We start from the raw sequence: 27276 nt of genomic DNA on the forward strand, positions 1-27276 counted from the left end.
TTAGTAAAATATGATTCTATTGTATTTTATTTTTTGTTAAAATTTAAATCTAATTGAAGCTTATCTCTAACTTTTCTTATTGCATCCAGAAATTCCAGTGTTGTCATGACTGCAAATCTTTTTGAGTGCAAGTGAAATGATCTCTTTTGTAATCACAGATTGTTTGTTTTACGTATTTGATCTGTCATTGCTGATTTTGTGACACTTTTCAAATGAAAAGTCATTTTTGGATATGATTTCAAGAAATTTTTTATATTGTTTATATAGTTTATTTTCTCACCATCATACATTGAATGTTTTTAAGTAAAATACAATGAATAATATTTAATTATTAATTAGAAATAATGAACATTATGTATAATGAAATTATTTTTATAATTTTTTAAATTTATTTTTTTATTTGAATCATACACATACATCAAGGTACTTTTATGTATAATGAATTTATCTTTATCTGAACTCAATAAATAAGATACATCAATTAGCAAGACACAACGAGACACTTCATAGATTGTCACGTCCTACTTGTAGTCAACTTTGGAATTATTCCTTATTATATAGTATTTCTATCTTTCCTCAACTAAAAGTTGTAGTTACGTTTCCATTGATTCATCTCCTAATTTCCTTTTTTGGGTAAAACAGAGACATGAATGCTCTTGCAGCAACTAATCGTAACTTTCGCAAGGCCAGTCGCATTCTTGGATTGGATTCTAAACTTGAGAAGAGTCTTTTGATACCTTTCAGAGAAATCAAGGTTTAATTTGTTTGTCGTCATTTCTATTTTCGGATACATCACTTAACGTCTTGATTATATGTATATATGTGTGAATCAGGTGGAATGTACAATTCCTAAGGATGATGGAACCTTAGTTTCCTACATTGGATTCAGGGTTCAGCATGATAACGCTCGAGGTCCTATGAAAGGGGGAATCAGATACCATCCTGAGGTATTTTTTCAATTTGTTCTTTTTAACTTGTTATTTTATCTGATTTTGATTTGACATCGAGTTTAACAAAGTTTTTTTTTTAAAAAAATTTTGTGATGTTAAATTAAAGATTGCTAGAATGTACCAAAATCGTTTAATCTTGTGGTAATAAACATGTCACACGGAAAGTTAGATTGAGAATTGTCAAAAAAAGGAAAGATACATTCTTTTTGAAACAGATTGAAAAGAGAAGTAAAGAAAAAAACTTGAAATGGAGGGAGTAGATTTTTACATAATTGGATTGTTTTTTTGTTAGCACTTTGGTAATACTCTTATTTTTCACTTTGAAATTTTTTGACTTTGGAAAAATTGAGGTTGGATAAGACTTGACTAGAGGGTTGCTCGGATGGTAAGGACCCTCCACCTCTAACCCTAAGTTCGTGGGAAGCGAGGGTGAATGAAAGGTATAGGAGCTCCTAGGGAAGGGTAAATGAACAAAAACGTGGTTGAATAAGACTTTTTTTCCTTTTTGGTATATAGACTGCAATGTGTCTTGTATTGTGAGAGAGATTTTGTAGATGTGAGGACTTTGCCAAGGCTAAATGGTTTCATTGCATACCAAGATGAATAGATGTTCTTCTGTAATCAAGTAATGATCAATTATGTTAAACATATATAGTGGTTAAGATTGTTTATTTCTTTGGTTGCGCGATAAATTAGAGTCTGGTTCCTGTTCAAGGGGAATCTTCTATTTATAATATTGTTGTTATTTGTATTTTTTGGGGACCAGAAAATCAACATCACAAATGTCACGAAATACCCTGCTCATCAGGGGTGCCCTTAGTGTCGAGGAACATGTACTAGGGCGTATGTGTGACTTGTTTAGAGTACTATAGAACCTCTAGGCATAACCTTTCGCTTAATTATTTTTAGCCCCCCACCGCGCTGTATAAATTAGACAAGATCAGGACCTCTCGAAGGTTAGAAGTATTAATACCAGATTCTGATCAAATCCAATTAGAGTTTATCTTTTAAAAAAACCTCTTTCTTTTGGGTGATGCTAGGCAGACGTGGCCTTGGCTTTGGGCTCAACTTGCGTTCAAACAAAGTATGCGCGTGTCTGTTGAAAGAAATCATGATGGACCACTCATGTTGTGCTGCACATGATAAAAGTATAAGAGATCTGTAACTTCCCGTTAATTTATTTTATTAATGTGTTGGTCAATCCTTCTGGTGCTTCAAGCATGAAAAGCTTGCATTGGCCTTTGATATTTAGATGAAAACTTAGTGTTTCGAGGTTTCAATTCATCTTTTTAGCTTTTATAGCATCTGCTATTTAGCAGGTGATAAATATATATGAGTAGGTTTGTATGCATACTTTTATTTAGCTTTCATTTATTGATGGTTAAACATCTATCGATAAAATGTTCATCTATATATAGGAATTACTTTATGTTAACTATATGCTAGACCATAACAGTTCCACTAACCTTTCCTTTCCAATTGATCTTGTATATCAACGTCAAGTTTCTATCATGTTCTGATTTTTGCTGGTGCTCGATAGTCTTTTAAGTGTTCTTTTTTTTCCTCGTAGCAACGGACTTGGTACTGAGATATATGGTAAATTTGTTTTGCAAGGTTGACCATGACGAGGTGAATGCCCTTGCTCAACTAATGACTTGGAAGACTGCTGTAGCAGATATTCCATATGGAGGAGCTAAGGGTGGAATAGGGGTGCATCCCGAAAGATTTAAGCATTAGTGAGTTGGAGCGCCTTACACGTGTTTTCACTCAGAAAATTCATGATCTTATTGGAATTAATACTGATGTCCCTGCACCTGATATGGGCACTAATTCCCAGGTTAGTAATATCGATCATTATATATCTCAAACATTTTTAGAATATATAAATGCAAGCAAATAGGCTTATCGATACTTTGTACAAACAGACCATGGCGTGGATGTTGGATGAGTATTCAAAGTTCCACGGCCACTCACCTGCAATTGTGACTGGAAAACCAATTGTAAGACGTATTTTGCAACATCTTATTGAAGTCCTATCTCATACTGACATTTTAGAATTCATACGTACGTTCTGTAATTTGAAGTATCCTATTTTATTCTCTGTCTTAGGATCTTGGGGGATCATTAGGTAGAGACGCTGCAACTGGCCGTGGTGTAGTTTATGCAACAGGTGCTTTACTTGCTGAATATGGAAAGAATATTAAGGACTTGACTTTTGTCATTCAGGTAAAAATTCATACTTGTTCAATTTCCATTGTGTTCCTGATTGTCTACGTACGTTATTGCTTGAATATTTGTATTTCTTAGGGATTTGGAAATGTGGGAGCTTGGGCAGCAAAGCTTATTCATGAGAAAGGGGGCAAGGTGATTGCAGTGAGTGACATAACTGGAGCAGTCAAGAATCCTAACGGGCTTGATATAGCCGCTTTGATGAATCACAAAGAAGCAACAGGGGCATTGACTGGTTTTAGTGGTGGAGACTCGATGAATTCAGACGAATTGCTTACACATGAGTGTGATGTTCTCATACCTTGTGCTTTGGGAGGAGTTTTGAACAGGTTTGCAACCTTATTTTACTTTTGATTGCTTCTGTACTGAGAGAATCAATAAACATCTTATACAAACGGCCACCTAACAAAGACTCGTAGTAGCATTTGAATTTCTTCTTTATTCTGTTTTTGCTACTGAAACATCTATGTGAACTTGTGATACACCGAGATACGTCTAATTTTGTCATTGTGCATTCTGTTTTTTCACTGAAGAGAAAATGCTGATCATATCAAGGCCAAGTTCATAATAGAAGCAGCAAATCATCCTACTGATCCCGAAGCTGATGAGGTACCGTACCACTCCTTCAGGTTTTCTAGATATTTAACTACCAAGATTACCATATTTTGATGATAGATAGCTGCCTTATGCAGATCTTGTGTAAGAAAGGAGTTGTTATACTTCCTGACATTTATGCCAATGCTGGAGGTGTTACTGTCAGTTATTTTGAGTGGGTTCAGGTAATATTCGATATCTATATATGCTTTTATTACATTAGGTGTATCTAGCTTGACGCGATTTGCTCAAGATAAGGAAGTTCATGGGCGTCAGCTTCCAATGTTGTGGTAATAAATTATCGGACAACTTAATTAAGCCTGGTATTAGATTAGATATTTTAAGTATCTAGGTGATCATTTCGGAGTCAATTTCTTCTCCACTGCTTCTAACATGGCTATACTTTAGTTATTTTTTGTCTCGGGATTGGACGTGCAATGCAATTGAGTTGTTAATATTGTGTCTCATGTGCAGAATATTCAAGGTTTTATGTGGAATGAGGAGAAGGTTAACATGGAGCTTGAGAAGTACATGACGAAAGCCTTCCATAACCTGAAGAACATGTGTAAGTCACACAACTGCAATCTTCGTATGGGTGCTTTCACATTGGGAGTGAATCGTGTTGCACGTGCTACAATGTTAAGAGGTTGGGAGGCGTAGTCGTGGCACAACATACATATACCCTTTGTTTGCTGGATAAACCTAGTCGTTTTTATAGTACATTTGAAAACAGTTAAATAATTCTTCACTGTTTTGCGGCTTCTCATATTATTGCTACATTGTAAAGTATGTGCTGCAAATTGAATGGAAGATATATATATATATAGATGTAGACTTATGAATGTAAGTATACCTTTTCTAGTTGTTGTAGAGTGGGAGTCGGTCTACTGTACGACAACCACTCTGTTTGCATCCCTCTGCCGAGGGATTGTTATTTTCGTTATGATTTAGGGAAATGAATGCATGGTACGTACAGATCCATCGCCATAAAAATCCGTGGTAGTGATTGTGGTGGCATAGCTGACTGAATGCAGAATTATTCAAAAAAACAAAAAATCACCGTGTAATTGTCTTTGAACTACACACTTATTTTGAAGAAAGATAACAAAACCTTTGAGGCTATACCATCTGTTGAAGAGATCAAACATGCTATATTTTCAATTGATCTTCATGATAGTGTAGCTGAGTCTGATGTGTTTAATATTAGCCATTTCTTTCAAACTAGTGTAATATATTCTATAAACTATGCCTATAAATTTAAGTGTGACAAAACCCAACCAAAATATATTCTATAAACTATCCCCTATAGATTTCTAGTATGAATTATTTCAATTTCTTCATTGTTTTTCAGTATAATTTGGTTTTCCCCTCACTTTCTTACTTCTATTATGATATACTTATTTTAGGTATTATAAGTAAACTTGATACATATATCTATTCTTTTTGTAAATGTTGTTGATTGTATGCATTTTTTTGTTGAGTGTATTTATCCTTGTATACACTCAATTGTTTTTTTTTTTTTTTTTTTTTTTTGTATTTTTAGTTTATATACGTGTGAATATAACTAGGTCAAGCGAACAAATCACAATGTATTCACTGAAATTTTATAATTTAATATAACTAGATTGAATGAATAGATACACCAAATATAGAGCGAACAAATACCACTCTAAAATAATAGCTATGAATTGTAATTAGTCAAACTATTGTTATGTTTGATAATTAGGCCTCAAATTATTGTTGTTTATGAAATTTTGGGCCAAGTTTGGGCACAATTAGGTGTGTCAATATGGTCCAAAAATTGATGGCCCATCTTATATTAAACCTTAACCCTAGTTGTTTTTCCCCATCTTATATAAAACCCTAACCCTAGCAACAAGCAGCAGCAATACATAACAAAATGCATAAAACAACACCATTCCCCATGATATCATCATATGTACTACTAAAACTTCCTGTGAAATCACTTCTAAGGTTCAAACGCGTTTACAAATCAGGGTGTTCTTTAATTGAAGATGGCCAATTCATCAATCTTCGCCACGATCTATGCAAAAGTGATATAAATAGACAAAAATTCTTGGTGTCTTTGTTTTGCAAGAAGGATGATCATTAATTACTACTACTTCGTAGACGCTCCACTTCATCATGATTTCGGTATTTCTCTTGTTGAGGTAATCCCTGGAATCAACTATGATTAATTTAGTAGGGTATGTATTAATTCTTGCAATGGCATAATACTTTTATTTTTCCTTTATGATGAGGTTATTTTATGGAATCCAATTACTAGAGAATAAAAAAAAAAATCCTGTCTAATTTTAAAAAAAATCCTTCGACATTATTATTTTCAGAAAGATTTAAATTTGGGGACGATCCACAACTGTATGTTGTAAGAGAAAATCTTTGTTTGACTAAGTTGAGCGAAGACTCAGTTTTATATTTTGAAATTTGGTATATGGAAAAGAATGCATCACAGAGTAAGATTATGGTTGAATTAATAAACTATACAAATTATTATGAACGTTGTTGGATCCTGTGACATTTACCAAAAATGGAGACTTGGTGTTGTTGAGATATGGAATTGAATTTATGGTTTACAATTCAATAAACCATAACTTTGAATCTGATCTGGAAACAATACTTCCTGAATAGTATGAAATCATTTTATCGCTGATTTTTTTTTCATTTTTGGGATTGAGCTAGGATTTTTTTTGATTCTCTGATGATCGGGTTCCACAAAATGATCATATCATAAGGAAAAACTATAAGAATTATACCATTACCGAAAGAACTAATAAAACTTACTCTATTTAAATGATGGTATCAGAGGCTCAAGAAGAGAGACAGCAAAATCATATTGAAGTGTAGCATTTATATAGTAGAAATAGTCGTCCCTGTTGTCACATAGACCACTAGTCATAAAAAAATTATGACGATTTACATCATTTCTAGACATATCATGGTGATGCTTGATGAATTGAGGATCTTCAATTAAAAAGCGTCATAATTTTGCAAACGTAAATCGTAAAAGCGATTAGACAGGAAGTCTTAGAAGAATATTAATGGTAATATCATTAGGCATTTTGAAGATCTTTGGATTGAGCAATTGCTTGGTTTTGGGTAGTGTTTTGAGTTTGAGTTTTTCTTATTCTATAAGAGAGAGTATCTAAGCACTTCTCTGTCAACATATTTGCTTCACAAAGGTAATCTTATCATTGCATATGCTTCACGAGGATAATGATCATCATTTCACGAGTTTCTGATTGTAAGTAGAACTTTCTTCTCGCAATCGAAAACTCGTGAAATGATGATCATTGTCCTAGTAAAGCACATGAAATAACAAGATTGCCTTCGTGATGAAGCAAATATGTTGACAGAGAAGAGCTTAGATACTCTATCTTATTGAATAAGAAAAACTCAAACTCAAAACACTACCCTCAGCCAATCAATTGCTCAATCCAAAGATCTTCAAAATGCCTAAGGATATCACCATTAACATTCTTCTAAGGCTTCTTGTCAAATCGCTTTTACGATTCAAATGCCTTTGCAAATCATGACGCTCTTTAATTGAAGATCTCTAATTCATCAAACATCACCATGATATTTCTAAAAGTGATGCAAACCATCATAAAACCATTATGACTGATGGTCTACGTGACAACATGTATGACTATTTGTGTTTCATGTTATAATTATTGTGATTTGAATAAATGAAAAGTAGAACTTGTTTCTTTTTAATATAATCAATAAATAAAAATGAAAAGAAATGCAAGTTGAAATTGATATCTTAAATTTGCTTCAGTAAATCTGCACGTACCAAAATTTTTTTTACCGTAACCAATCAAATTTCAGTTTACCAACTTGCATGAAAATTTGTTAGAGTTAAAAGGCCTAGAGTTGATAGTAAAACATACATTTAAACTTTTTTCATTTTTGGAGTTTTATATCAAAATTGTCAGGTGTGTGAGTTTCTTATTTGAATTATCACCAATTTTTATTTATTAAAACATACCTCAACAATTAATTATTGTTTAGTTTTTCTAGTTACCTTAAAGTTCAGGTATGAATCTCAAACAATTAATAGTTGAGATGTTATTTTAATACTAGAGAGAGCACGGGCCCAACATAATATAACTTCGTTCTCCATAAACAATAAATTTTATTGCTGAAAATTGTATAAACCACAAATTACAAGGAAACAATTTATTAAATTGTCTTTCTCAGAGTCTACTGGACTCTCTTTTCTCCTCCTTTGAGTATTCTCTTGTTGGGTTGAAAGCTCAACCTACATTGTATCAGTTAGGCGCTAGCCAATTCATTTTTTTTGGAATAACTGAACAAAATGAGCATATCATCAAATATCATAGGTGCATAGCAGAGGAATTGTTTTAATAGTTTTAACCTTATTGGAATTTTCATGAACTTGCAAAGCGAGTGTTCCGAAATTATTAAAATTGGCAAGTGTCCTAATTGTGACTTGTGGGAAAACTGCTTCGGATATAACTGCACCACCGAGAATTCTTCCTGCTTCTTCACTCCATTTATTAGAGCAACAACAAATTATGTCTGCAGAAGCAAGATAAATAGCAACTAATCTGACTATGGACATATGAGTAAAAGATTCACTTCAACCAAAGTAAGAAACCATTTTTCGTAAGCATTTCAAGAAATTAAAGACCCCAAAAAAACATCAAGTCTCTCAATACCATATGGCATAAATTTTAAAGTTGAGTTGTTCACTTTCTTGAAGACAATGTTTTTCTCTACACTTTCCCAAGATTTTCAAAATTAAGTTTAACTTTGAGCACCATATTTTATTTTAAAATGTTCATCCACTACACAAACTAAAGAAACCACTTAAATTTGGAGCAGAGAGTAGCAGTTCGATGAAGAAGAATAAATAAATAGACAATAAATTCATTGCACCATAGAAAGGATTTCAAGTTGAAACAAATATTAAGTCAACATATGTACCTGAAGTTGATCTCAACATCTTTTGCAATCAAGGCAAGTATATTAATCTGCAATACCATTTCACTAAGCACTCTCTCAATTTCACTAAGCACATTCATTTCACTTTTCGATTAGAAAGAGATACCTACAATATATGAAAGACAATATGAGAGTACTTTAGGTCAAATCCATATATATTTTATGCGTTCGTAAAATTTAGGAGGAACAACAACTCCTAAGATTACAGACATCCAATGGTGATTTTCTATTTCTTAATCATTCTCCTCTTGTAGCTACAAAATGGTTTATTGTATTGTGTAAATGCAGGTAATGAAAGTTCACATAGTTCTATGTTAACAATTTTGTTGACTTTTGTTGATATTGTGTTCTCCTAATATGAGCAGATTGGTAACTATACTATAATGCGGTAGTTGATCAGCTGATTATGTACACTAATATGTACTTGGTTATTCAATTTTGAATTTGTAAATTCGTTTTGCAAAAAAATAGGGAGCGACAATATTATACAACATTTCAAAATTATTTTTTGACAATTTTGGAGAAAAGATATAGCTAGCTCATATTCTCTTTACTACTTGGATCAACCAAAAAGTTGTGGTTGAGCTTTTTTGAAGCGGGTAATGAACATATAAGCAAAAAGTCGAAATGAGTTGGAAAAATTAGAGTTAAAAATTGTGAACATAACAGTTATAAAGTTGTGAGAATACCTGGCATTTTTTTTCTTGTAAGCTATGGTGGTTAAATGGAGTAACTATTCTCTTATTCTTGTTCTGAAAAAAATTGAATGAGTAGTCTTTTTCAGCAACGTGAGAGTTGAGTATTGTCATCAATACTGTTGAAGATATTAAAGATAGTCGTGATTTAAGTAAGCGAGTGCAATACTGTTGAAGATATTAAAGATTACGGTGAATACAAAGAGTCTTCCATAAGCTAAAATACATGAATATAAATCCAAAAGGCATGGACGGAGGACATGTAGCTTACACTTACTATAAAAGAAGATAAAAAAATCTTGTTTTTTTGCTTCTTCCCTTGACTGCCATTTCTCACAGCTATATCTGTTATCTGCTTATGGCTCTTGGAGGAAGCTGGTGCTTTCCCAACCCAACGGATCGTAACCTTAATGCGACAACATTCTTATCTTCTCTGAGTGAGTAGGTGGTACACTGAACATCAACTCCACCTTAAGGAAGAAAGAGACAAACAAGGACACCCACAATTCTTTTATAATAATTATTGAATAACTATATAGGAATCAAATTCTAGTAGCTATCCAATGTAATTATATTACCATATGAGAGCCTACTGTTGCTAAACACAAATGAGATCTGGAGATCTTTCACCTTCTCTGTTTTTCCTTCAGCTCTATGAAAAGAAGAACGATAACAAATTCTGAATTTAAGTAAGTTGCATGTTTCAGAAGAGTAGTTTAAAGATCAAAATCAGTCTTTGATTAAGGTCCAAAAGCCTAGCTTTCTAAGACTGCACAAATGTGAACTATAAATTTACCGTACAACTATTTTAACCAATTTCTGTAGCAAAACCAGAGAAGATAATCAAAGACATGATCCATCATTAAATAAGAAATACATCCTAAAGAAGAACAAATAAACTAAAAATTACAGAAAGTATCAAGAGTTCATATGATTCATCTTCTTCTTATGCACCTCCTTGATTCCACTACATGTAGTCATACACAGCCAAACGACATAGCAAAATTGATATAATTTAATAACAAAACAACCTATGATCTTGTAGATGAAAAATAAAAGCAGAAGCTGGACAAACATTACACTCTTAAAGAAGTGAGTTTTGCTATTACATTTACCTGAGGAAGAAGATACAGTAGAAAAGGTCGCAGGAACTTTTGAAGGTACATAAGAACAATACTCAGTTTCATCGACAAACAATACTTCGTTTCCCATGAGCACCAGAAACTAAATAAATGTGAAGTATTCACTTTCGATGTCGCATCCGTGTCGAATTCTCCAAAAATAAATAAAGGTGAGATTACAATAATAATTATGTGTTAGACCCATCAAGTTATAATTAAACAAAAAATATACCTTCTGTGAGAACAAATCTTCCCGGTGCAAATTGTAAAAGCGGAGGAAGTGTTTGGAAAGAGTTAGTTACTTGGTAATAAGATAAACGAAAATATCACTGAATTGCCTTTTGAATGATTTCATCATAAACTATGTTACAAGTGGAATGACTGCCATCGTTTGTTGGTGTCGTTGGTCGAATTAACAACTTAACATAGTTCAAATTTTTGGCTCTTGATAAGACAACGTAAAGTTGACGTTGTGACTATACAAGTTCCGCACATAAATTTCCACAAATCTAATGTTTGACCCTGCACTCAAATACTCCATATAAAATGACTTAAACATAACATGAAATACCATGGGTGCACATCCACTTCTAACTTCTAAATTTTAGTCATTTTGATAGCTTAAATTATGCACTAATTAGATAAAACAAAGACACAATTAATGAAAGAGACATAATGATGGTCCAACAAATCAAACTTGATGTCTATATATCAAAATGTAAGAACAAACAATACTATCTCTGTCCTCTGACATGCATGTAGAAATCCATTAAGAAGCAATTCAACATAACCAAACAAAAACTACACTAAAGTGATATTGATAATTGTCGTGTGTGTTAAAGAAAGAATAGAATCCAGAAAACTCACACAAAATTTGAGAAATAGAGAAATTAATAGAGACAACTTGAAAACTACTGACAAAATTTGAAATACAAATGAGAAAAAATGGAAAGTTCAAATGTTTGAAGGAGAAAAAACAGAAATTGCACCAGTCGTCTTTGCTTATCACAACAACAACGCCACCTTTTGGCTTACCAAATTCCTTTCTTCTTACTGCTGCATTTTCTCGAACTAATTTTACAGCATCCATGAATAAATCAAACCAAATTAGGAACATACAAGAACAAACTCCCACAATAATGTACTGAAAAATAAAATAAAATATAATAAATACCATCCATGTACATGCAAACAATTAATGATGTAAGTGTATTTCACTTCATGCCTTAAAATGATAGATTACACCTAGAATATATACATAAAGCTAGACACAAAAGGTCAAGAGCATATCTAATCAGATCATGCCTTTTACCTACAACACCTACAATATTTGACTATTATCCTACACACTTACCTACAATATATTACTATTTCTTACACACAATATAATAGTTGAAATACTCTTTGACAATATCTTAACACTCCCTCTCAAGCTGGAGCATACATGTCATATGCTCCAAGCTTGCTGCAAATGTATTCAATCCAAGTTCCTCTAAGGGACTTGGTGAGAATATCTGGCAATTGGTCATTTGAACCAACAAAGCTGGTGGCAATGCATCCAGACTAAATCTTCTGCCTAATGAAATGACAATCCACCTCTATATCTTTCATAGAAAACTGAATTTGAGGCAATATGGAGGGCAACCTGATTGTCACATATAAGCTTCATCGTTTGAATTCAACACATTTCAACTCCTGAATAAGTTGTTTCAACCAAATAAGCTCACATGTAGCAAGAGCCATAACTTGATATTCTGCTTCTGCACTAGATCTGACAACATCTTGCTTTTTACTTTTCCAAGAGCTAAATTGCCACCAATCATGACACAATATCCGGAAGTAGAACGTCTATTTGTTGGAGAACCTGCCTAATCCGCATCAAAATATCCAACGATGTCAGCATGACCTTTATGGCTTTATCTTCATATAACAATCCCTGTCCTAGATCTCTCTTAATGTATCTCAGGATGTGAATCACTGCTTCCCAATGATCTTTACATGGAGCTTGGAGAAACTGACTAGCCACACTTATTGCAAATGAAATATCTGGGAGTGTGATAGTGAGATAATTCAATTTACCAACTAGTCTTTGATATCTACTAGGATCTTCCAATGGCTCCCCCTGTCCTGGAACGAGTTTGATGTTTGGATCCATATGAGTGTTAATAGGTTTGCAATTTAACATGCATGTCTCCTCCAATATGTCCAAAACGTATTTTTTTTGTGAGATAGAAATACCTGTCTTGGATTGTGCTACCTCAATTCCCAAAAAAATAATTTAACTTCCCCAAATCTTTGGTTTGAAAGTGACTGAACAAATGTCGTTTTAGCTGAGATATTCCTTCCAGATCATTTCCAGTTATGACAATGTCGTCAACATAAACGACCAAATACATTTTCTTTTCTGGACAACTATGTCGATAGAAAACAGAGTGATCTGCTTTACTTCGAGACATCCCAAATTGTTGGACAGAGCTAAATCTGTCAAACCATGCCCTTAGAGATTGGTTGAAGCCATATAGAGAACGTTTGAGACGACATACTAAATTCGATTCCCCTGAGCAACAAATTCAGGAGGTTGCTCTATATAAACTTCCTCAGCGAAAGACATTCTTAATATCTAGTTGATGAAGTGGTCAATGATGCATTGCTACCAAGGAAATAAATAGTCGGACAAATGCTATTTTGGCAACGGGAGTGAATGTATCACCATAGTCAAGACCATAAATCTGGGTGTACCCTTTGGCAACAAGGCCAGATTTCAGTCGATCAATTGTTCCATCCGAACCCACTTTTACTGTATAAATCCATCGACTTTCAACAGTAGATTTCCCCTTCGGTAACTTGACCAATTCCCAAGTGTTATTGGTTTGTAAAGCATTCATTTCTTCAATCATAGCATCTCTCCACCCCGGATGTTCCAATGCTTCACTAACAGTCTTTGGTATAGGTACATTAGATAGAGTAGATACAAAGGTATAATATAATGGGGATGACTGATGGTAACTTAAATAGTTATATCTTTCTAATTGTGGATTTTGAGTAGAACGTAGACCTTTGCGTATGGCAATTGGTGGCGTTGTTGCATCTGATGAAGGCATGACTGGAGCAGGTGACGAAGGAGCAAAAGATGAGTCATCAGGAGTTACCAATGTATCTTGACTAAGAGTAGTACTATCATTGTTATCACTAAGAGGACGAACACATCAGGTGTATACTTGAAGAGAAGGATGAGTGGTTTGAGGGTTGTCTGGAAGACTGACTTGTGGTAGATGAAGTATATGTACTGGCATAATTTGAGGAATTGAATTTCTTCTTGTAGTGCTTGGTGTAAAATAGGGAGATGTTTCAAAAAATGTTACATCTACAGTGATAACATATTTATTTGTTTTTGAATCATAGCACTTATAACCTTTTTGGTGACGAGAGTATCCTAGAAATACACACTTCATTGATTTTGGTTGGAGTTTGTCATTTATAGTACTTTGGTCATGGACAAAGCAAGTACATCCAAACACTCTCAAAGGTAGACGATAGGGATTTTGACTTGGAAAGAGAATTGAGTGAGGACTTTGATGTTGCAACACAGTGGAGGACATTCTATTTATCAAATAACAAGCAATGAGAATGGCATCCCCCAAAAGCAAATAGGAACATGATGGTGTGTAAGCAAAGTACGAGCAGTTTCAATTAGATGCCTATTTTTACGTTCGGCTACTCCATTTTATTGAGGAGTATATGCACAAGAAGTCTGGTGAGTGATTCCTTGAGACGACATGAAATTGGAAAAAGGAGATGATAAGTACTCCTTGGCATTATCACTGCGTAATACCTTTATTGAAACACCAAATTGATTTCTTATCTCAGCACAATTTTTTTGAAAAACAGAGAATACTTCAGAACGATTTTTCATTAAAAACACCCATGTGCATCGGGAAATATCATCAATAAAGGTAACAAAATACTGAAATCCTAAACTTGAAACAACACGACTAGGGCCCCATACATCTGAGTGAACAATGTCAAACATATATCTGGCCCTATTATTGTCTCTTTTGGGAAATGATGTTTCCCAAGTTGACAAGACTCACATTCAAAAAAAGAAAAAATGGAAAGACTAGAAATTGATTTCTGAAGCTTTGCAAGACTTGGGTGACCAAGACGGTTGTGGAGAAGATTAGTTGGGGTAGTGGAAGTAAAGGCAACTGGTGGTGGTGATTTTGACATGTGATACAGTCTCTGTGACTCATATTCTATTCCAATCGTCTTCCCCGTTCTCCGGTCCTGTACAACAACAGAGTTAGCCAAAAAAGTGACACCACAATTGAGGTGTTTGGTTAATTTGCTAATAGAAATCAAATTAAATGGATATTCAGAAGAAAATAAAACTGAGTTTAAAGTAATAGAGGGATGAAATTGCACGTCCTCTATTTCTTTTACTGCTGCAATTCTTGATCCATTAGCAAGAGTAACTCCAGAAAGGGTTGCAGAATGAATAAGATTTGAGAAAAGATTCTGATTACCACTAATATGGTCAGATGCACCGGAATACAATATCCATGGGCATGTGGGTGAAGACCTGGTTAGACAAGCAAATGAATTACCAGTTTGTGAGGTGCTAGACAAAGGTGAGGGTTATGTACTGCTGCAAGTAATCACTATAATATGCTCCCGACAAAGTAACAGAACTGGCCAGTTGACCACATGTGTCATTGTGGGTATGAACCATGTGAGCCGTACTCCGATTGTTAGTACGTGGTGGTTGACCATACAATTTCCAACAAGATTGTCGAATATGGCATGGCTTGTTGCAGTAGTTGCAATATGGTCTAGAGTTTCTATTATTCCCCCTTTGATGAACATTTTGTTCCTATGGATTTTCATTCTTTACAGCTAATACAGATGTCTCAAAGTTATTGGTATCGCTTGAATTTCTTTTTTGATTGCTGAAAATTATAAGGGATATGATGGCTAAGACTAGAATGAATGGTTAACCCTCACAAACTTCAAATATAAGTTTACGATGGCTTTGAAAAACCGGCAGGAAGTGGCTTCTAGTAAAAGAAAAAGGAACTGTTGGAATAGTCTTGGAAGATCTGTTAGAACAAAAAAAAAAAAAAGAAGATAACAACTTGAATCTCTACAAAAATTGCAAAGGCTCTGATACCAAGTTAATGACGTAAGTGTATTTCACTTCATGCCTTAAAATGATAGATTACACCTAGAATATATACACAAAGCTAGACACAAAAGGTCAAGAGCATATTTAATCAGATCATGCCTTTTACCTACAACACATACAATATTTGACTATTATCCTACACACTTACCTACAATATATGACTATTTTTTACACACAATCTAATAGTTGAAATACTCTTTGACAATATCTTAACACAAACAAATACCCATTAGGATTGAAGAACATGAATATGCATTTTACTATCATCACAACTATAAACATAAATCTTTGAAGAAAAAAAACACATGCAAAAAGGGAAGGAAAAACTCACCAGTTTTAAGCTTGAAAGAGAAAGAGATTGAAATGTTATACTTCCTCGCTTCATCATCATGTAAGATAATTTGTTTTGATAAAAAAACAGAGATTGTTTCAGTTTGTTACACGTGGATATACATTTACTATAGCCAATACAATTGAGCCAGACAAAGCAAAAAATAAAAGGTTTTCACGGTAGATTACTTTTGATATTATAGTACTACTTGAAATGCTTTTGGTACCACTTCTTAAAGCTCTGTTAGTCCCAACCCAAGTCCCACTTCTAAATAAAGGTAATTAAAATGAATACTTCAAATTACAAAAGATATGCACACTTATTAAAATGAATTTATACTCTTTTTTTTCCTTTGGCAGTTACAGACACTTCTCCCTACCCAACCACCCCCAATACAAATACCTCTCCCAACACATTACTCCCTACCCCCCCTCCCCCCGCACATCCACCCAAACACACAACACACGCGCTTCTCTATCCCTATGTAATGCTAGCACTGGCATGCACATAATTATCACCACACATATTTTTTCTCTTCCAATTTTTTTCTTTTAGCATTACAAGGTTTGTTTTGATCTTCTTGTTGTATTTCATAGCAAAAAAATCAACTTCTGTTATTTTTCTTCTAGCTTTGTTTTGTTCTTCTAGTTGTATTTCATAGCAAAAAAACATTAAGTTCTGTTGTTTTTCTTAAAGCATTACAAGGTTTGTTTTGTTCTTTTGATTGTACTTCATAGCTAAAAAATGAAGCTCTGTTGTTTTTCTTCTAACATTACAATGTTTGTTTTGTTTTTCTGGTTGTATTTCATAGCTAAAAAATTAAGTTATGTTGTTTTTCTTCTAGCATTACAAGGTTTGTTTTATTTTTCTTCTACACCTATAGATCAATGAGAATGGGAAAGGGTTGCAGATGCAGTCAATTACTACACCTATTCTATTTCTTATTTGGTATGTATTGTTTCTGCAGATGGTTGCATTTAGGAGCGTTAAAAGGGAATTGCATCAGTTACGTGTTGTTGTTGATCACGTGGATTTGCTTAATCAAAAACTTGATGCAACTAATGCCAACAGAGGATTTATCATCGATTAGATTTGCGGATTTGAGGTGCACTACATTTCGTCTACAAAAGACATGGAAAATTTGGTGCTACTCTCTCAAAATAGGACAGATTTGCTTCGCATTATTGCCCCAATAATGCTTCGCCCAATATTTCAAATCGTTGTGGCAATGATGCATTTGAATGGATTTATTTTCTAGGATTAGGATTTCAATATTTTAGAACCTTTTTTTGGATAGTCAATCATCATATGATTTCAATTTTCAAGTCATTCTTGTATGTCTGTTATGTTTTGAACCACATGGAATACACTAAGGTATTAATTTATGTCGAACTGAAATGTTAATGAGGATCTATACAAGTCTGTAAGGAAGCAATTTTAACCATTGTGGTTAAATTCTGTGAATTACATCAACTTTACATGGATGTTTTCTTCTTGTATAAACAAAAATGAAGCATAATATGTACTTTTATATTGTATTAACTCCCTCATCCCACTAAATCCTCAAAGAAGCTCCTTTTTACACAACATCTTCATGTCAGGCAAGGGTTGCCCCAAGAATCAGGTGAGGTTATAACTCGGTAACTGACCAAGTTGAGGAGAAATGTTGTTAGCAGAGGAAGACATTCGCTTGTTGTAACATGGACATTTATTTCTTTCAAAATGGTAAAAGAGGTGTAACATCAATATTAGAATAACTGGAATAAAATGCTAGTTGATCCATCTCCAAAAGAACTTAGATCAGCAGATCTGACCAAGACTCTACACAAAGGACAAGTTCTCTCTCTCTCAAACCTTAAACTTGGTAATTAGAGAACACTAACTGTTAGCACAAGTATAAACAATCTGCCATTTTTATCATTCAGTAATAAAGCAGAGAAGCAGATGATTAAAGGATCATATTTCTTTCTCAAAAGAAAGTGGGAACAAAATAGACATTAAACAGTTCGTACTTCATAAATAACCTGTGTGGATGGACTAGATTTCCTCTTTGGGTTTTCTTGAGCTTAAGTGTTTGCTAAGTTGATGGACTAGATTTGTCAATGGAAAATGAATGGACCAAAAACAAAATCACGGCAAAATTGATAGATCATTTTAGAAGGAAACACAACAATGAGAAGACATATTATCTAAGTTTTTTATTTCACCACTATATTCTTAAAACTGATCATGGAACAAAAGGAACACTTTACTTATGAAAAACTTATCACACTGGCAGAGGAAACGAAAGCACACATAATTTTTGGACTTGAATACCACCATTTTTCCCTTTGATGTTTATATAGCCAATGGCAAAAAGATCCAAAGCAACTATGTGTGTAAAAACATGAACTGGAAGATGCAATGAGTTTCATTTGAATTGGATATGCTGATTTTACCAATTGGAGGTTATAGTATGGTGTTGGGCATCCCATGGTTGATTTCTTTAGGGGGCATACTATGGAATTTCAAGAAGCACAAGATGGAGTTCAGTATTAGAGGTCATAAGTTGTCGTTGAGGGGTATGCAACCTCCTTCAAACAAGGTGATCCAATAGACGAGTATGGCCAAGTTATTGGCAAAACCAATGAAGCTATGTACGATTTTTGTGGGTATGTTCAGGAATGAACTATCACAAGAGGGTGCCAATCTATTCTCATTGGAAGTTTCTCAAAATGAGGTAGTGAGTAAGGATATTCAGTTAATTTTGGTAGAGTTCAACGAATTATTTGAAGTTCCTAAGGAATTACCTCCTTCCAGATTGCATGACCACAGAATCACCCTAAAGGAAGGGACTTCACCAATCAGTATCATGCCTTACTGGTACCCTACTATTCAAAAGAATGAGATTGAAAAAATGGTGTATAAAATGTTTAGCTCGGGAGTAATCAGGCACAGTAATAGTCCTTACTCTTCTCCCATTGTTATGGTGAAGAAAAATGATGGGTCTTGAAGATTATGTGTAGATTATAGGCAATTGAATGAGTGCACAGTGAAGGATAAATTTCCTATTCCTGTTATTGAAGAGTTAATGGATGAATTAAATGGGGCTAAAGTCTTTTCCAAGCTGGATTTAAGGTCTGGTTATCATCAGATCAAAATGTTCGAACCTGATATTCCCAAGACGACCTTTAGAACTCACCATGGACACTATGAGTTCTTGGTAATGCCATTTGGTCTAACCAATGCGCCATCAAACATCCAAAGTCTCATGAATCAGATCTTTCACCACTACCTTAGGAAATTCATGTTAGTGTTTTTGGATGATATCCTAATAAACAGCTCGAATATATCTGATCATTTGAGGAAAACTTTCCAGATCCTGAAGTATAACACTTTGTTTGTCAAGCAGAGTAAATATGCTTTTGGTGTATCCCAAATTGATTATCATATCTGGACATTGGATTGCTATGGACCAACATAAAGTAGATGTTGTGTTAGTCAGACAAAGCAAAAAAATAAAAGGTTTTCACGGTATATTGCTTTTGATTCTATAGTACTACTTGAAATGCTTTTGGTACCACTTCTTAGAGCTGTGTTAGTCCCAACCCAAGTCCCACTTCTAAATAAAGGTAAAACAATTGATGATGATTCAGATATGAAACTTAAGAAAATGAGATACTTTAAGGGTGTGTTTGGTATGAAGGAAAATGTTTTCCTGGAAAACAAGTACATTTTTGACTTATTTTCTTATGTTTGGTTGGTGAGTAGAAAATATTTTTGGAAAAAGATTTTTTAGCGTTTGATTTATGAATAATTTTTTTTTGAGAAAATATCTTTTATTTTTTAAAACAAATTTTAATTATTTTTTTTGGAGGGGGTGGGGGGAGGTCAGGGTTGGGTGAAAAAAATATTGGGGGTGTAGGTGGGTTAATGGTGGAGTGAAAAAAAAATTGAAAGTTGGAAATATTTTTAAAAACAAATTTTAATATTTTTTGGGTGGTGGGGTGGGGGTGGGGCTGCTGGCGAGGGTTAGGGTATGGGTTGGATGGGGTGGGGGGTGGGATTGCTGGTGGGGGTCAGGGTATGGGTTGGGTGGGGGGTGAAAAATAATAATTGAAATTTAAAGTATTTTTTAAAAACAAACTTAAATTTTTTTTTGGGGGTGGGGGGTGGGGGATTGGTGGGGGGTGGAGGTGGGGTGAAAATAAAAAATTGAAATTGGAAATATTTTTTAAAAACAAACTTTAAATTATTTTTTTTGGGGGGTGGGGGGTCGAGGGTAGGGGTTGGGTGGGGTGAAAAAAAATTTGAAATTGAAAATATTTTTTAAAAACAAACTTTAAATTATTTTTTTGGGGGGTGGGGGGTCGAGGGTAGGGGTTGGGTGGGGTGAAAAAAAATTTGAAATTGAAAATATTTTTTAAAAACAAACTTTGAAGGGTGTAATTGAACAGAACTTCTTATTTCATATATAAAAACGTTACATGTATATATACACTAGCAAGAAGCTATACTAAAGGTAAGAAAATATCCTACAGATCTCTCATATGATTCTTACAAATTTCTCCTATGATACTGCTGACTATATTAGGTAATAAAATATTTACAACATTCTGTTACACTCCCCCTCAAGCTGGAGCATATATATTGATCATGCCTAGCTTGTTACACAAATAGTTAACTCGAGCTCCAGTCAATGCCTTTGTGAACAAATCAGCTAGTTGCTCTCCTGTCTTTACATAACTCGTGGAAATCAAGTTCTCTTGAATCTTTTCACGAATAAAATGGCAGTCCACCTCGATGTGCTTAGTTCTTTCATGATACACTGGATTTGAGGCGATGTGAATGGCAGCTTGATTATCACACTAAAGTTTCGATGGTGTGGGATACTTCAACCCAACTTCACTTAAGAGGTGATGTATCCACATAATCTCACTTGTGGATTGTGCCATAGCTCTGTACTCGGATTCTGCACTAGATCGAGATACAACATTTTGTTTCTTACTTCTCCATGATACCAAATTTCCACCCACAAAGACACAGTAGCTAGTAGTAGACCTTCTATCAATCTTAGATCCAGCCCAATCAGCGTCTGCAAAACACTCAATGTGAGTATGTTCATTGTTTCTATATACTATGCCAAGTCCAGGGGCACCTTTCAAGTAACACAATATTTGTTCCAAAGCTGCCCAATGTTTGATTGTAGGCGTGGACATGAATTGACTAACAATACTTACAACAAAAGAAATATCCGGACGAGTTACAGTGAGTTTGTTTAATTTCCCAACTAATCTCCTATATCTCTCTGGATCATCGAATGGATCACCATCATCTTTTGTTAGCTGTGTATTGGGGACCATTGGAGTACTACAAGGCTTGGCTGCTGACTTTCTAGTTTCCTCAAAAAGGTCTAGGATATACTTCCTTTGAGATAAAAATATTCCCTTCTTGCTCCTACTTACTTCTATTCCCAAGAAGTATTTCAACTGTCCCAAATCTTTCGTGTGAAACATAGAATGCAAGAATAATTTGAGAGAAAATATTCCTGCATAATCACTCCCAGTGATGACAATGTCATCCACATATACAACAAGAAGAATAATGCCAACTACTGATTGTCTGTAAAAGACCGAATGATCACAATTGCTCTTTGTTAGCCCAAACTTCTGAACTACCTCACTAAATTTCCCAAACCAAGCACGTGGACTCTGTTTCAGACCATACAAGGATTTCTTCAAGTGACAAACTTTCCCATTCTCCCCCTGAGCAACAAAATCGGGTGGTTGCTTCATATACACTTCTTCTTGGAGATCACCATGAAGAAATGCATTCTTGATATCCAACTGATGTAGTGGCCAATTTTGAGAAGCAGCCAGAGAAATAAACAAGCGGACGGAAGTGAGTTTGGCCACCGGAGAAAAAGAATCAGAATAATCCACCCCATAAGTCTGAGCATATCCCTTAGCAACCAATCTGGCTTTAAGCCTAGCCATAGAACCATCAGGATTTACTTTGACTGTAAAAACCCATTTACATCCCACTACCTTCTTCCCTTTTGGTAAGTCCACCAAATTCCAAGTATGATTATCATCTAACGCATGTATCTCATCGAGCATTGCATCATACCACCCAGGGTGATTCAAAGCTTCTCGAACTGTTTTGGGTACAAAGATAGAATCTAGAGAAGCAATCAAAGAGCAAGATGTGGGAGACAAGTGGTCATATGAGATAAAATTAGCAATGGAATATATTGATGGACATTGACGCTTACCTTTGCGAAGAGCAATGGGAATGTCAAGATTTTCTGTTGGAGAGGGATTGACTGGAGGAGGATCTGATGACGAAAGAGTTGGTGCAGGACATGTATCATTGGTCACTTGTCGCCTCGAATAAACTTGAAATATCGGCGGCTTTGTTTGAGCAAGAGGAGCATCAGAAGACACATTTTCCATTGATTGTTCAACAATACCAGGGACTTCTTTATGCTGTTCTGATCTTGATGGAGTGGTCCTATAAATGAGCCATTCTTCTTCTTCCTGCTGCCCCTGAGTGGGAAAAGTGTCGAGAGAGGAAAAAAATGATATGCTTTCAGAGAACACCACATCTATCGACACCATATATCTGTTAAGGGTTGGAGAGTAGCACCGATAACCCTTCTGTAAGCGAGAATATCCCAAAAAGACACACTTCAAGGCCTTTGGATCTAGTTTAGTAATATGGGGTCGCACATCACGAACATAACAAGTACTCCCAAACACCTTTGGTTCTAATGGAAATAATGGCTTATTAGGAAAGAGAACACCATAGGGAATATCACCATTAAGCACTGTGGATGGCATGCGATTAATTAGAAAGCTAGTTGTGGATACTGCATCTGCCTAAAATTGCTTAGGTACCTTCATTTGAAATAGTAAAGCACGAGCTGTCTCAAGCAAATGTCTATTTTTTCTCTCAACCACTCCATTTTGAGAAGGTGTATCAACACACGAAGATTGATGAAGGATACTATATTGATTCATGTAGTTCTGAAATGATGCTGACATGAATTCCTTAGCATTGTCACTCCTCAATATATGTACAGAAGCATTAAATTGTGTCTGAATCTCAGCACAAAAATTTGAGAAATGGGAGAACACTTCAGAACGATTTTTCATAAAGTAAATCCATGTCATTCGAGAAAAATCATCCACAAAAGTAACAAAATATCTAAACCTAACTTTAGACACAACAGGGCATGGTCCCCAAACATCTGAATGAACTAATTCGAAAGCAAAATCAACCCACTTATTATTTCTAGGACTTAACGAGCTTCTATGGTGTTTTGCAAAATGACAAGACTCACAGTCTATTGAAGGTACATTATGAAAGTGAGGACATAATTTCTTCAAAACTGGAAGAGAAGGATGTCCCAAACGACAATGTGCTTCAAATGACGAGACGATACTAGAGCAAGCAACTGATGGAGGCGCCCATTCATCAAGAATGTATAGACCGTCTGATACATGTCCTTTACCAATAATCTGCTTCGTCATAAGATCCTGAAAAAGGCAATGATCGGGATATAATGAGACAAAACATTTTAGTTCTTTGGTAAGTTTACTCATAGAAATTAGATTAAAGGCAAAACTAGGTAAGCCTAGCACAGATGACAAAGTAATAGATGAAGTGGGGTTAACGGTCCCAGATCCCTCAATGGTATAACTAGACCCATCAGCTATGGTAACAGAGGATGGTACTTTATGTGCCCGAAATTTAGAAAAAAATTTGGGATTACCTGTCATGTGATCTGTGGCACCCGAATCAATGATCCAGTTGCTTGAGGAGGAAATGAGGCATTTGTTACCTGACTCATTAAGGGAAGGGGCAGGCATTGATTCTTGATACTTTGTAAGTCTAGCATACTCATCAGCGGAGATTGTAACAGTTGAGGGTGAACTTGAAGTGGCAGCAACAGCGGCAGTCTGAGTCTGTTGGTTGCGAAGCTGTAATTTCTTACAGTTTCGCCTTATGTGCCCGGGTTCCTTACAATAGTGACAAGTATTGTCATTGTTCCATCTCCCAGCATCATTGTTTCCTTCTTTGTTATTGTTCCATACCCCAGCATTGTTGTTATTGTTCCACCTTCCCGCATCATTGTTATGGTTCCATTTCCCTGCATCATTGTTATGATTCCATTTTTTCTCCATCTTTTTTATTGTTCCATTTTCCTGCATCATTGTTGTTGTTCCATCTCCCTGCATTATTTCTTCCTCCTCCTCCTTTTGCAACAAGCACATTAGTCTGTTGATTGGCTGGAGTACTCTCTGTGTGCAACACCCGATTGAAAGCATCTTTGAGAGAAGTGATCTCAGAATTGGAGAGAATCTGTGATTTAGCAGTCTCAAACTCAGAGGGGAATCCGGCTAAAAAGCTCATTATCGCCATTTGTTCCCTCTGAGCTTGCTACACCTTGATATCAGTACTAAATGGTAGAAGTACATTCATTTCCTCGTAGGTTTTCTTGAACTCCATGAAGTATGTAGTGAGTGACTTAGCTTCCTTCTCAGAACGATAGAAAGCCTTAGAAACTTCATAAATCCGAGATAAATTACCTTTTCCAGAGTACAAATACTCCAAATAATCCATTAATTCTTTCACAAACTCACAGTGATTAACCAAACCAACCACTTCGTTATCAATAGAGTTTATGATTTGCAAGATTAGTCTAGCATCATCTCTAAGCCAAGCCTTTTTAGCATCATCGGTTGGAGGATATTGTATAAGATGATCATCTTTTTCAACACTACGCAAATAGATCCTGATTTTTCTACTCCAATCTAAATAATTAGACCCATTTAATTTAGAATCTGTAATTTTGGATAATGCTGGAACAATTTCAGTCACGCCAAATTTACCCTCAGCCATTTTAACTAATGTTTAGCCAATAAATTGATCAAGAAGAACAAAGGATCAAAAAATCTGCCACCAAACTGGTCGATAGGAGCAATAGATCGACACTAGAACTGACCAAAGCAGTCATAGAAGCAAAGGAAAAAATACAAATCCGGACGTCGATGCTGGGATAGCAAGCGCAGATGTAATCTGCCAAACCCAGGAAGTCGAAACCTTTTCCCAAGATGCTAGGAAAAGTTCCAATTTTTTTTTTCTGAATCAAGATCTTGAGCCCTAGTGGCTCTGATACCATGTAATTGAACAATGTAATTGAACAAAACTTCTTATTTCATATATAAAAACATTACATGTATATATACACTAGCAAGAAGCTATACTAAAGGTAAGAAAATATCCTACAGATCTCTCCTATGATTCTTACAGATTTCTCCAATGATACTGCTGACTATATTAGGTATTAGAATATTTACAACATTCTGTCACAAAGGGAAATCATTTTCTTTAAATTTGAGGAAAATGAGTTGCTTTGGAAAACATTTTCCAAAATATTTTACCCAACCAAACCTGAGAAAATTGAAAAACATTTTTCGAAAAATATTTTCCTTCATACCAAACACACCCTAAATATGGCGACCCACATTAAAAAAAAGGAAAAAAATTAGATATAGTACGTTAATATAATACTACTAAATTCTTGACATATGCATTGCATGCACGTGCCATATACGTATATGTTTGAATTATATAATATACAATTTTATAAATAATACACTAGAAAGGATTTCCTCAATTTGTGCTACTCCAAAATATATTTATTTTTTTCTCAAAAAATTGATCAAACATGTTTACTTTTAAAAAAACAAACACCTTTTAAAAGAAAATAAGAATATTATTTTTAACCTCTTAACTAATTGGACAAACTAATAGCTATAGGAGAAAGGATGAAGAGAGTAGGGAATTTGGCAAATAAACAAAAAAAATGCAACGGTTACGGTCAAAGCAATGGTTTTCTAAGCTGGTAAAAAGGGGAAAGCACATGTTTATGCAAAAGAACTTTCTACCAACAACCATAAAGTTGTGAAATGATGATCATTATCACCAGTTTAGATGTCGGGTTTCGGATCAGGGTCGGGGTCAGATCCCGGGTCAGGATTCAAGGTCGAATTTTGTATTGGGTGTAAGGGACGATTTCTGAGTCAGGTGTCGGAGTGGGGTTTTAAGTTGGGTGTCAGAGGTGGATTTCAAGTCGAGAGTCGAGGTCTGGTCCCAAGAAAAATGTTGGGTTTAGGTTCCAAATCGGGTGTTGAGATCATGTGTCGAGGTTGGATTCCGATTTGGAAGTCGGGTCCCGAATTAGGTGCTAGGATCGAGTCCCATATCAGATTTTGGGATCGAGTCCCATGTCACGCCCCGTGCCTACACCCTGGGCGGGACTGACACTCGAAGACCATCGCTGGCCCCAAGCGAACCCTTGGCCTGACTTACTTAACTTGGTGGAAGACATCGTTCATACTTATATTGATCAATAACACTTAATTGAACTGAATAATAAGATAACTGAGAATGTTTTAAAGATTAAACATTCAACTTGGCCAAAAGTGGCAAACCAAGTCTTTAACATAAGAATGATAATGAAAAGACTCAAAGGACTAACATCTGACTGTCTATGACACCTCTATAACAACTGAGATGGATGTTTGGACAAACCCCACAACATCCTAATGAACTAATTAGAAAGCAATGAAAATAGATCCTCTGGAAGGCAAGGAGGATCACCGATTGACTATGAACTGCTCACTGGATCAACAGTGCTATGGAATGTCGATCCTAGTTACCTGTGTCTGCATCATAAGACGATGCAGGCCAACTGACATCAGTTCATTGAATGTACGAGTATGCGAGTTGGAATGCTAAAATAACATAGGCTTGGAAGGGAATCTGAAAGGAACACTTACCTTGGCTCTTTTCAACTCATGAATACTTAACTGAATTCATCTCAATATAAAGCAGTTTAAAACAAGTGCAATATAAAGAAAAGTTGTTTAAAAACATGACGACAACTCTATGTATATACAAGGATACAACATAACTCTGAAATGTATGAAAATACAATAAACTGATGTATATAAAAATACAATAACTTCTGTGGGAGTTTCTCTAACCGACAACCATCACATAAGAGCTATAGTGATGATACATCGATCTACCTCACGCTCAGCGCATCCTATACCCGGCCAAAGGTATAAAACCTGAACTACTAAGTGGATCCACTAGTCTATTGTGAAAAGGGTTCATCTAAAAAGTATGACCC

The 27276-nt window shown here is 35.1% G+C and overlaps 1 protein-coding gene and 1 pseudogene across 2 annotated transcripts in view; one reads left to right on the forward strand and one right to left on the reverse strand.

Moving 5' to 3' along the window:
• LOC125823778 (superoxide dismutase [Fe], chloroplastic) overlaps positions 1-27276 on the reverse strand; it is a 185508-nt gene that overhangs the window by 65485 nt on the left and 92747 nt on the right. The window lies entirely within an intron of this gene.
• On the forward strand, positions 621-4601 carry LOC125823777 (glutamate dehydrogenase A-like; annotated as a pseudogene).

Source organism: Solanum verrucosum, unplaced genomic scaffold, assembly GCF_900185275.1.
Source record: "Solanum verrucosum unplaced genomic scaffold, falcon-dt-bn FXZP01000093.1, whole genome shotgun sequence".
In the NCBI taxonomy this organism is placed as follows: domain Eukaryota; kingdom Viridiplantae; phylum Streptophyta; class Magnoliopsida; order Solanales; family Solanaceae; genus Solanum; species Solanum verrucosum.